This window comes from Marmota monax, unplaced genomic scaffold (genome assembly GCF_021218885.2).
Source record: "Marmota monax isolate L192 unplaced genomic scaffold, Marmota_monax_Labrador192_F-V1.1 WCK01_AAM20220418_F8-fsc00019, whole genome shotgun sequence".
Classification (NCBI taxonomy): Eukaryota; Metazoa; Chordata; class Mammalia; order Rodentia; family Sciuridae; genus Marmota; species Marmota monax.
The window spans coordinates 14,174,731-14,186,197 of NW_026695242.1; positions in this window are offsets into that span (position 1 = coordinate 14,174,731).

An 11,467-nucleotide genomic window follows, 5' to 3' on the forward strand; every position below is an offset into this window, starting at 1 on the left:
ACCATTTGAGTGTTGTAAGAAGAGGAGTGTCATAACCATACCCACATTTTATATAAAGATCAGTCTGGCTGTCTGTGTCATGAATGAATGGGAAGAGGCAAAAACAGGTTTAGGAGGCCAGTCAGAAAACATGAACCCACCTGTGAATATCTGGCTGCAAATGGCCACGTCCCATCAACAAGCCACCACCTCATTGTTAGTACCACAACCCTCTCCCAGCTCCTACGGGCATTCTCAATCCTTTAGAGGAAAACATTCTCCCTAAATCAAAACTCAGAACACACTTTCCCATACAAATTAGAATAAATAAGCATACTTTTCCATAGTAACAAAACCAGAAAAGGCAGCTGAGTTTCACCGTTTAATTATTAACCTTAGTTTAACTTTCAGAGTGATTCTTCTTTTCAATCTTGAGCAATTTTATAATTAAGAGAGACCTAACACATTTCAAAAGATTCCCAGAAAAGGGTTACAAAGATGTTGTAGGGATTTAAACATTAGTTCCATGGTACAGGCAGAAAAGCTAAAGTGACTTTCAACTACAGCAAAGTCTCTGACACAGATAATGAGGAGATTTCAAGAAACAGAGTCTCATGTTATTCATCAGGTCAAATTCTTGCTTGTGCTTGTGAAATCAATGAAACTATCAGGTGAAGGAGGAGACAGGGCTCTGGTACACGGGTGGAGGAGTAAGCCCAGGAGCTGCTGTCCCCACACATCCGCTGTATGCACATTGGGCAAAGACTGCTCCTCTCTGGGTGGCAGCAGCACATCAGAGCAGAGTGCTGCAAACTGAGGACAGGTTCGACCGCAGTTCCCAAACCCCCTTAGCAAGTGAACCACCTGTGGGATATGCTTTGAAGAGGAGGCAAGGTAGAGAAGCAAGGTGGAAAGCACTCCAAGATGAGGGAGGCAAACCCAAGCAGCATACAGAATCAACTCTGGAGCCACAGAGTTCGGTCGTGAGCCCTGGCTTAAGAACTGTGTGACTAGGGTAAGCTACTTAATCTGTCTCTTGGTTTTTCCACCTATAATATGGAGAAAATAATAGTACCTCCCTCAAATGTTTGTTATAAGAATTCAGTTAATGTTTGGTACACAGTAATCATCATTTATGTAAAGGTTAATTAAATAAACTAAGAGAGTGGAGCCAGGCATGGTGGCACATGCCTGTGATCTCAGTGGCTTGGGAGGCTGAGAAAGGAGGATCTCGAGTTCAAAGCCAGCCTCAGCAACTAAGCAGCTCAGTGAGACCCTGTCTCTAAATAAAATGCAAAATAGGGCTGGGGATGTGGCTCAGTGTTCGAGTGTCCCTAAGTTCAATCCCCAGTACCAAATAGGTAAATAAAAATAAGAGAGTGGGGATGTTTTCTCCACGTGGGGCAAAGCCATGGGCCGTAAAGCAACCAAACATTTAAGAAGCAATTTCTACAGAAAGTTTTTAAAAATACTATAAGGGCCATCTTATCAAGAGTGGTACCTCTAGTACAAAAACTGCTGCCACCTGTGACTCTCCATGTCCAAAAGACCTCAGAGGTGTCTCCCACTTTTCACAACATTCTCCCTTTAGGCTGGTGTTTGGCCAGGAGAATCCTCAACACCGGCTGCTACAGAGAAAGCTGGATTCAGTGGGCAGCCAGGATAAAGAGAGGCATCACCGCCTCCCCTCTTCCTAAAGTCACCTGAATTCATGCTGAACACGGAAGAATAATTCCAGCCTCCCCAGATGGTGAACAGATTCATGCTCCTTTTAAAAATGCTCATCTCACTCAAATATGTTTCTCAGCAGGAAGTGTCTACCTGCTGCTTGAATGCTCAGAGGATTAAGGAAGATTGTATGCATACGCTAATGGTTACATTTACTCAACAGTTATGGGAGAAATGAATATTTCGACACAAAACAACACTTCCACCTTCCCATTACCAATTCAATTATTCCCACACCAAAATGCATTCCCCTCTAGGAAAGATGACTATGTTACCCTCAGTAATCTATCTTAACAATTTTAAAAGGTCAGGGCAACAGGAAAACACACAGACCAGTCACCTATTTAAGCTACCCTTACCTGTTTTTTCAAAAAAGTTTATTTCTAGCGGTGTCTAGCCATGAGAAACTTTAAAAAAAAAAAAAAGTTCATTGCCAGTAAAATATGGAGTGACCTAAACCTTCAACAAGACATTAGTGACACTCATGGCGGGGAACACTTAGTCCAGTAAATACTCTTTACTGAGCCCCACTCAAGTCAACACCAGAGTATAGTTCCCAACACCTGTGTGGCCTTCTCTTCCAAAAGTGCTAAAATATATGGAAATCTACTACCAGAGAGAATTCCGTTGTGTTAAGCCTTAACCTTTTCATGAACCATAGGGACAACTCCCAGAACAAGCACCGCTTTAAGCCATTAGCTCTTTAGTAGGGATTCGCGTGATTAATCACTTACTGGCACCCAGAAGGTACCAAAGCAGCAGACTTTACATAAGGGAAAAGGAGAGACTCAGAACTAAAGAAAGTAAGTGTAGGGACAGAGAGGGGACAGGGACTGAGCACTCAAAATATAGTTCTCTTTCTTTGCCACTAAAGATTAGGCCAAGGTGGCAGGAAAGGCACTGCCTCACACAGGCATTTGGGATTTCCCAGAACCAGAAATGCTGAAGAGAATCTGTTTGCCCTCATCTGGGTACACTCCACACCCACACATGGGCCACAGAGACCCCACCCACACTCTCACCCGAGGACCCACCAGGCCCAAGCAACAACCCCATCAAAACACAGGGTGGGAACCAAGAATGGCAGTCGATGGCAGGACTTCCACAGGGTAGACTAACAGGGTAAATCTACCCTCTGATGTGTTTTCCCGGCCCAGGCCAGAGATTGAGAGACTTCAGTTTGATTATGCTCAGGCAGGTCACACACCCTCCATTTCCAAGCCTGTTCTCACCTTACTTATTTTTGTACCCAGCTACATTGACATTCCTAACCTGACAGCCTCTGGCCTGTTCTTTTTCCTCCTTAAGGGAGAACTGAAGAGTCGAGAGCCAATGAACATAAATGAAATCAACAAGCCCTATAGGTACATATAGGATCATAAACGGGAGACGCAGCTCGTAGTGAGAAATAGTAAGGAGAAGATAGGGCAGAAGACTTCACTCCCATTATTACAAATGCCATGCAGCATTCCCAGAAGACAGATGCCCTTTGTTATCGTGGACAAGAGGAACACTGTGCCTGGGTATATCATTTTGACTTAAAGGCACAGAATCCAAATGAGCACCTGGGATCTGGGTGAGACCATTCCACACATCAGGAAAGTGACTCTTGGAGGTCCTGGGCTATTGCCAAGCAAGACTGTCCCACTTCCAATAAAAGAAGGGAAGAGCCCACTTTGGCAGTTGACCAGGGACCTGGGAATTGTCCTTCCTGATGGGTAGAGCATCACAGGCCTGTTCACCCACCTGCTGGATCCTAAATTGTCTGCCAGGCTAGAGCAAACCCCCAAGGCAAGCCATGGTAATTATCCAAGCTGGCTGTTCTCTGTCTGGGCTCCTCTCAGAGGCTTGCCCTAGTCCCAGGGAACTATAAACTAGTTAACAACTCAACTCTAATTAATAAACTCCTTAATGAAGATATAAATGCCCACATTTTATCCTTTACGATGTACTTTGGGCTCTTTTTCCCTTAAAGAGCTTAACTGATAGCTCGGCTTCCTCCTTTTTCAATTCCCACTTTCACGTTTGTGTCTGGTCTCTAAATAACAGCCACTGTCTGCCTTGGCTCTTTAAATCCATCTCATTCAATGCCCCCCTGCTATCTGCTCCTAATCTTTTAGGGTGTTTTCTATGGTCCTTAGAAGCTCCGTTGCCTGACTGTGAAGAACAGAAAAACCTGCTGAGGTTTTCAAGTAGAAAGGGCAGAGGCTGTGTGACTATCTACATATATGGAAACCAGAGAAAATGCCACGATATTTGAAAAAGGCAAGTATGGTCACTGTCTTTAAGAGAAAATAGAAGAAAGGTGACTGGCAACACCATGGTACCTCACTGTTCTCTGCTGAGAGCCTGATTCCCGCTGCAGCCATTAGACTAAAGGCACAGGGTGCTGGAAAGGTCACACATGAATATCTGGAATTCCTCTTTATTTGTCAAACCATACGAGCTTAAAACATGCAGCCACACCGTCTATTCGCCAGTCTTTTTACAGTATGTAATACTTCAAATGTATACAAAAATATACATAGAGAATAATACCATGACCTCCGTGAACCCATCTCCCAGTGTCACTGAGAATCATGTGCCCAAGCCCACATATCCATTCACCCACTCAATGGCCCCAGCCACCTTGGGTTAACATCAAGCAAATTCTGAACATTTTGTCCTTTAATGACTTCTTAACCAGAATTCATGTAAGATATCTAAGTCTTCACATTGATCACTTCTAAGCCTTTATCTTAGCGTGTGGGCTCTTGAGGTGGCCACAACTGGGTCTGTATGTCAGCTGTTCCACTTACTAGCTGTGCGACTTTGGTGACTTGGGCAACTTCCTTAACTTCTCTAAGTCTTGATAAAGTAAGGATAATAATGCCTACCTCTCTGAGTTATTGTGAAGACAAATGAGAAACTGCAGGGGAAATGCCCAGCCCAGAGTAAGCACTAAATGAATATTTGCTGTATTATTACTATTCCAGGGGAATTTGAGGAGAAAGAATTACTTCATCTTCCAGGAAAGATGCAAGTTGCAGCCAATGACTTGTAACCAGGTCATAAAGCCTCCTGCTCCTTAATGCTCCAGTGCCTACCAGATAAAGAGTGCACCCCCTTTCCTTAGAAATTTTGGGTCCCTGATCTCTGGGTACTTTGTCCCCAGCCTCTGGACACAGCTCAAATTCACATTGTCAATTTCTCATTTCATTGAATATCAACAATGAAATGAGAAAGGCTGAAATTAGATGTGACTGAGACCTGTGTGGTATTTTTTCCCCCATTCTGGGTTTTTTCCCCCCACTGAGAAATGGGAATAACAACAGTTCCAGGCAGAACTTTATTTCCTGTAGCTAAAGCTCTTGGCCTTTCACTAATTAGTTTTGTGACATTTGTTTGAATCTAGTGTTAGCAGATAGTTAGAAGGTTTGTCTCATCTATTCAAGGGTGGATTCCATTGTTCTTTCCAAACTGTGACCTCTCTTGGCCCAACAAGCCTGCTTTTCTTTCCTGGTATACTAGTGGGGGCACTGAATTTCCCAGCCCCCTCCCTTGCACTTATGAGGAACCATGAGACAAGTAGTCAACAATGACACATCTAAGGACAACGAGCATTGCCAAGTAGGCAGAACACTAAGATGTTTGTAATGGTTAATTCTTAGTGTCAGTTCAATGGTTCAAGAAGTGCCCAATTAAAATTACTTCTGAGTCTTCCTATGAAGACATTTCTAGATGAGATTAATATTTTGAATGGATGAACTCAATAAAGTAGACCTCTCTTCCCAATGCAGGTCTGTATCATCCACCCTTTTGAGGGTCTAACTGGAACAAAGTTGGAAGGAAGAATTCACCCCTGTATACTTCCCCTCTACTTGAGCTGGGACACCCTTTTATGAGGATTTACACTACCAGATCCCCTGTTCTCAGCCTTTTGGATGCAGACTAAATTAGTCCACTGGCTTTCCTGGGTCTCCAGCTTGCAGACAACAGATCATAGGACATCTCATAGGATATCTCCACAATCACATGAGCCAATTCCTAATGACAAATATTCACATACACATGAAACATGTATCCTATTGGGTTTGTTTATTGGAGAATTCTGATTAATACAATTTCGTAATAGATCTGCTGAAATGTATGTCCTATAACCAGCTTTGTGTCCTCAGATATTCTGTGAGCTCAATCACTAACCTACTCCCAGATTTGAAAAATGAGAACCCACTAATACCCAGTGGTTTCTAAATTTCCAGGGATGTTATGGGGGTTGTGTTAGTCAGCTTTTCATCACTGTGACAAATGCCTGCAAAAAATAACTTAGAGGAATAAAGATTTATTTTGGTTTGTGGTTTTAGAGTTTTCAGTCCATAGCCAGCTGGCTCCTTTGCTTTGGAACTGAGATGAAGCAGAACATCCTGACGGAAGAGCAAGGCAGAGGAAAACTGCTCAGGTCATGACAGCCAGGAAGTTGAGCAAGAAAGGGGGCAGGGACAGTCCCCAAGGGCATGTCCCCAGTGACCTATTTCCTTCAACCAACTCCCACTTCCTACCATTCCCAATAATGTCTTCAAATTATTAATTCATTGATGACATCAGAGCCCTCGTGATCCAGTCACTTCCCAAAAGTACCCCCTCTGAACACAGCTGCCTTGGGGACCAAACCTTCTACATATGAGTCTTTGGGAGACATTTAATATCCAAACCATAATATTGGAATGCAGTAGCATCTACAAAAAAAAAGGGGCAGGATGAAGTCTCACTGTTAGAGGATTTGCATTATTTTGAAAGCCAGATTTTGTTTATTAAAAAAAATGCTTCTAGTTTGCTGGCTTGACACAACTAATAAGTAATGCCCATAGCCTGTCTTTTTCTGGGGAAAGCTGGATTTGAGAATTAGGAAAGATTTGCAGTGACTGTGCAGCCTACAGGTGGTGGGAGGACACTCGTATTCCGTAAGGCTGTCACTGTAGGTAGGCAAAGAAAGTTCTAGCACAAAGAGAGCATTCTGCTGATCTTAGTAAGAAAGGGAATGGTGTAAAACAATTCTGCAGGTAGAAATGCACCTGGAGAACTTTGCAGGACATAAATAAGACTCTGATGGGAAAATATATATATATATATATATAAATAAATATATATATATATATATATACACATACATATATATGTATATATATACATATATTTTTTTTCCTTTCACTAATTAGTTTTGTGACATTTGTTTGAAAAAAATATTTTTTTCATATATATATATACATATATATATATATATACATATATATATATATATATATATGAACTTGTCCATCAACCTATGTCATAACATTATCTCTGAGTCCTAATTTTTTTAACTTACACAAAGATCCATAACTAAAATGTATCCATTGTCTCTGTGCTGAAGAATAAACAGCAGAAGAAAACAGGTGTGGAGAGGGACAGGACTTAGCTCTGTTTAGATGTAACAGGTAAAGGTGACTTCGTGGTGTTGAAGATGAGGTAGGTGCCCAAGGTCCAAACAGGAAATGGGTTGATTTTAGAGACAAAGACAAATATCCATGAATTGGCTAGATCTTAAAGTCAAAACCAGAATTAGGAAGGTCATAGAATTTAAATGACCTGGTAAGTGGAAATCCTGCTTTGTCACAGTGGCCGGCAAGTGAACTGAATGGCCAGTCCTGGCCTCGTGAGACCCCACTGAGACAGTGGCACACTCTGCAGTCCGGTCCTCCAGTGTCCAGTCTCCTGCAGTCACTAGGTGATTCTAACATCTAAGTAAACCTCTTTTCTTAGGAGAGTTCTGTCCTCTTTTGATCATGGGTCTAGGAGATCACACCGCATGTGCGTTTAACTGTCCTTTTCTTGATTCTGCACATGAGTGAATAAGCACAGCAATTAGGTGGTTTGGTCCCCAGATACCTTGATCAGACAGAGCTCAGTGCTGGGAACAAGCCTTGCATACCTCTATACCTGCCGTCCAGGAGCTGCAGCCCAGTCAGGGTCTGACCAGTGGCCCAGCCAGTGCTGTCGATGACCTCCTGCAGCCCGCCTCCTGGGGCAGAAGGGCACTGGTTGTAGGCCGTGACCTTTGGTCCCTGGGTCAAGGACAAGTGATGCTGCTGCCTTGGTTTCCTCACCTTCTGCCCTGTGGCGCCAAGGTACCCATGGCCACTGTGGGGATAGGCCATGCTGGCCACTAATGCCCTCCAGTCACCCCAAGTTCTACGACTCGGGTTCAGCTGTGAGGCAGTCTACCGTTAGCCGGTGTTGTTGGTATTCTAACGTGGATGTGAGTCTTCTACACCTCCTGTACCCCTGGGTGTAAATAGGAACCCACTTCTGTGCCCAGGTGCAGACACCACCCAGGGTGAGCGTCTGCTGGGCGAAGCTGCGGTCCTGAGCATTCCGATGTGCATGTGATAGCTTCCTGTGGTGTGTTCGTTCACTTAAGTGCTTATGAGAAAAACAGCTCCATGTAATCCATGTCCTGACTTTTATTTAATTTTTTAAAGAGTGCTTTTAACTCCAGGAAACAAACATCAGCTCATTTTGTACATAAGAACTTTTTTTTAATGAATAAATCAAGCATCACCAACAAGTCAAAAAAAAAAGAAAAGAAAGAAAAGAAAAGAAATCCTGCTTTGTTCCTTACTCATGGCAATAGGGTTCAAAAGAAGTATCAGAAACCTACAGAAAGTTGTTCTGTTCAATTACATTATTTATTTATGGTAGAGAGAATGTGTAATCTCCTCGCCCTTGATTTATATAATGGAATTTTATTCCCATTATTAGGTTCTAGTATATAGAAATTTTTTCTACCCAAATGTAGGTAGGAAATTGTAAGGTTTTCTATATTTAATTTTTATCCCTGCACCTTCTGATCTAAATTCACATGCCTCTTTGGGCATTTCATGGTCAACTGACCTACATGATAGTTGATGCCTATGTATCTTCTAAGCATCCTCCTCCAGGAAGCCTTCTCTGACTGCTTTTCCCTGAGATTGGAGCAAGCACTCAGCTGTAGAAATTGCACAGAATATATTCATTTATTTACTTAGGCTTCACCCAATCCAAAAGGGGCAAGGCATAACTTTTTAAAACATGACATTTTAGTGAACAAGAAAATTTGAATGTGAGAGACATAAGTTGAGGGAAAATAAACTCAGGATAAAGAGTAAGACACAAAATGTCTATCACAAAATCTTGTTAGAAATGAGCCACAAGGTCTTGTTCTCAGCATTCCAGCCACCAAAGCAAAGAAGACACGATCACTTAAGTAATCCATAATGTCCCTATGTTTGCTTGCTTGTTTGTTTTTCAGAATATCTATTTCTGTTACTGTCATCAGAGGAATTTTTTTCTTTGGTCTTCATTTAAAGAAGTCCTGTAGAATCTAATAAACAACTCGGAAGAAGTTGTACCTCTGCAGAACACCCTCTGCCCCCTTTGACTAATACAACAGAAGCACTGTTTAGAGTCATTGAACCCCCAAAATGGGAAAGTAAAAGCCACTGCAGAATTTGGGGAGGGGAAAGCAAGAAATAGGGACCAGGGAAAAAAATTCACTCTGATTCAAGAAGCGGTCAGTGAGTGCCACATAATGCAATCCAAAAAAGATGGGGAAAAAAGCAGGCATCTACTATCAGAAAGGGCCCCAGCCTGGAGGGACAAAAGGCTGTGAGAAAGGCAGAGAAGTTTCTCAGGCCATTAAGAGAAAAGGCGCAGGGCCAAGGAAACAAAACAGAACCACTTGGAAATGTACCACCAGAGGAGCCTGAGGGGGTCAAATCCCCTATGATTTCATCCTTCCTTTAAAGATAAGGGAACCAGAGTTCTGAAAGCACAAGCTTCAGGCCCCAAAGTCACACAGCCAGTGCAGAGCTGACATCCTGATTTACACCTCTGGTAATAAGAAACAGAAGACAACAGGCCCCCCTTAAACTCACTAATGGCTGACTTGAGTCTAGAATCCAGAAATGGGAGGTGGATCTAAAGGAAGATTTACTAGTGTTGTGACATCTGTTATGCAAATACCTTTATTAGTAACCTAGGAGAATTACTGGAATTACTAGAGCACTGAATTTTTGGAGTTCTTACTAGGCACTTCACTAAACATCCTCTTTGCAGGGTCACATTGAATCCCTGCAACAATCCTAGAAGCTAGAATCTACCATACTCTCCATCTCACAGTCAAGAAAAAAGGCTTAGCAAGGTTAAGTGATTTCCTCAATCACAGGTCTGTTTGAATCCAAAATGTGTGCTCATTCTCCATCCCAAGAAAATAGTTAACCTTTAATTCCAGTGAACCAGTACAGAGGAGATGTGTGCATATCTCCCGCCAGGTCAGATTCATTCAGCTTTAGGACCACGCCAAAGAACAGAAAGACAAACGAGGCTGTGAGCTACAAATGGCCCAAGAGCAAAAACAGCAAATACCCTCAGGGTCTTGCCTATATTTCTAGTTCTTGGCGCTCACTCTATATAAGATACATCCATTCACATATATTCAATATAATAAAGATAGCATACACAAGGAATCTGACACCTTCCCAGTCAGTCTGCAGAAAGGTCATTTGTGAAGCTGCCCAGAGCCCTGACCCACGTCTCCCTGCACTGAATAAGAGCTGCTGAATGGTGAACGTGCTTCCCTTGAGCCAGTGCCCACTGCAGTTTCTCTGCTGGATGGCAGTTCTTACTGGATCCTGGTGCAGTTCCTATTTCACAAATCAGAGCTTAAACCTTCACAGGAGGATATTGATTGGTGCTATCAAAGCAGCGAGATTCCAGAGCTGGGCAGCTGAAGAAGTCGGGTGCTTTTAATCAATATTTCCTTACTTATTAAAGCAGGTACCTGATTCAACTGTTGATTTCAGCCAAACTCAGAGACTGAGAATCAGTGTTCTGATGGCATAATCTTTGCTGGCCAACAAAACCTGCCCATTGCTTCATTGTTGACTTTTTTTCTCTCTCTCCTGCTCCCGCCACCTCTTTTTCTTAATTGTTCTGTATTTTCCAGACTGATATTTAAATCTGGGTTCAGTAGATACCTACTTTCTGCAAAAAGTGGGTTGGCAAAAAGTGGGTTGGAGGTTGCCAAAGCCAAAGCTACCCGATCCCCAGGATTCTATTGTTCTGGGCTTGGTTACAGCATCCCAATTGATCATTTATGCCTAAATGCACTACTTAAATCATCCTATTCAGACTGGCACCTCTTAAGATTTAAAGATTTGCACAGGTTAAAAAAATAGCAAAGATCAATACACTTGTCCAAGGATAACTCATAAGAGAAATAGCTGAAATGCCATCCTGGGAGTGATCTCAATCTCACATTCCCTTCAAATCTCCTGCCCGCTCGGCAGGCAGCGCTACATGGTGCAAAGAAGGTGGGACTGCAGATGTGCAGACCCTGTCTGGAACTCCAGCTCAGGCTCTGGCTAGAAGTGTGACAGTGGGTGAATAATAGTACTCTGGGCTCATTTTCCTCTTCTGTAAAATACAGAAAATAATCACTGTCTCATGAGGTTGGTATGGAAATTAAATTAGAGAGCATGAATAAATAAACGAAGTGCTTCTCCTAATCACATAATCATAATCTCATAATCGCTCATAATCTCATAATCACTGGAACATAGGAGGTTCTTGATAAATGTTATGGGATTGTTTCCCCTTTGTCTTTTTATCAACTCCATCTCTCTTTCCCAGCACCTCCATTCAGTCTTTGTCTTCCTGTTTCTCCCTTTTTTGTCCCCTTTCAGTTGATTTACCTTGTACTCTT